General features: G+C 36.8%; 1 non-coding gene across 1 annotated transcript; it reads left to right on the forward strand.

Moving 5' to 3' along the window:
• The first annotated feature begins 683 nt into the window (after positions 1-683).
• On the forward strand, positions 684-757 carry Trnai-aau (transfer RNA isoleucine (anticodon AAU)). The gene has a single exon. It is a non-coding gene; the product is annotated as a tRNA-Ile (tRNA).
• Positions 758-1,623: the final 866 nt, after the last annotated feature.

The following is a 1,623-nucleotide window of genomic DNA, read 5'->3' on the forward strand; positions in this document are numbered from 1 at the left end:
GACTACATTCAAAAATAAAAAAAATTCTGTGATGTAACTTTTCAAGAACTTTCCAAATCACCCTGGCATGTTGGTACATCGGATTCTAAAATTTCTTGCGTTAATATTTATGGCACTTCCACTGATTACAGTTAGATCTTCCAGGTTCACAAGTTTACTATTGAAATCAGTCAAGCACAAGTACCTTGTTTAAAATAACGTATTGAAAAATCAAAATGTTCCAGAGAAAGTTAAAAACACACCTAATTAACCTACTCTTTCTTCAAATTATCCGAATATTTAGATTCAGGGATAAAAAATTTCTTAGCTACTTGGCAAGTAGCAGCATTTGGTAATAATTTATTATGAATTAGGATCAATGTTTGCAAGTGTATAATATTTTCTTTGAGTTCAATCAAGTAAATACTAAGCTAAAAATAGCAGATAAACAGAAGCTTTTATCAAAATAACAGCTTTCTCACTAGATTTCACGATTACATTTCGAAGCAGGAAGCTGCATCGTGTTAGTATGTTGTTGGTACACCACGCAGGTTAAATTTATGCCTTCGTTTTATGTTAATGTATACGTGACTGCTCTCCTTCTTGATAAGGTCTACGGCTTGAAATGAATGAATAATTAAGAAAAGGGCCAAGATAATGACTATTGTTGAGTATCAAATGCTGTACAGCTCTCTCATTCAACAGGCCCGTTAGCTCAGTTGGTTAGAGCGTCGTGCTAATAACGCGAAGGTCGTGGGTTCGATCCCCCCACGGGCCAATATTTTTTTCCTCGTTTTGATTACAATAGAGTTGTTCGGGAATGCGTCAATTATTAATTCGAGTATATGTGATGCGTTGATCAAATTGTCGTGAGCGTATGAATCAAATATCTACTACGTCGCTGCTAATCTATCGCGCAAGTTTCTTACTATCGGTATACTCCGAAACATAATTAGGCATCGTATTTTTTCGCATACACGAAATATTGCCGAGAGTAAAATTAACATCGAGTGATTAAAGAGAAAAACAACAAGTCTATTTTACAGATCTGAATCATCCACTTTCCAAAGAACCATCTGATTCGAATATTTGGCTCACATTGCAACTCTAGTACAATTCATAGTATTCACCATCGCGACGATATATATTTTTTTATGCGTAGAAGAAGCAAAAGCCACTCGATAAATACCGTATTTACTTCACATAAAACAGAGTTTCGGGTTTCAACCGCGTTTGTCTTATGATTCATATTTTGTAAAAAGTCGATGTCTTCCATCTTGAAACCATCAACTTTTAAATGAAATTAACATTTTGGGCTCATTATAATTTCATCATCGCCGAAGCGCAAGTCGCCTAAATGGCGTAAAAACAAAAACAAACAAAAAAACCTGCATCCGACGGCGAGCCGCTACAAGAGAGAGAGAGAGAGAGAGAGAGAGAGAGAGAGAGAGAGAGAGAGAGAGAGAGAGGGGGGGGGGGCGGGGGGGGGGGGAATTTGAAACCAGTGAACACATTTATATTTGTTATTCAAGCCGAGTTTCTATCTTAATGCACTGTGCGAAATGGAGCCAACATCTGAGGCATTTTCCCGTAGAAAGGCTCATAGAATAAGATGGTTAGTGAGATAGTCAGATATTTTAAATG

Source organism: Schistocerca gregaria, chromosome 8 (assembly GCF_023897955.1).
Source record: "Schistocerca gregaria isolate iqSchGreg1 chromosome 8, iqSchGreg1.2, whole genome shotgun sequence".
Taxonomy (NCBI): Eukaryota; Metazoa; Arthropoda; class Insecta; order Orthoptera; family Acrididae; genus Schistocerca; species Schistocerca gregaria.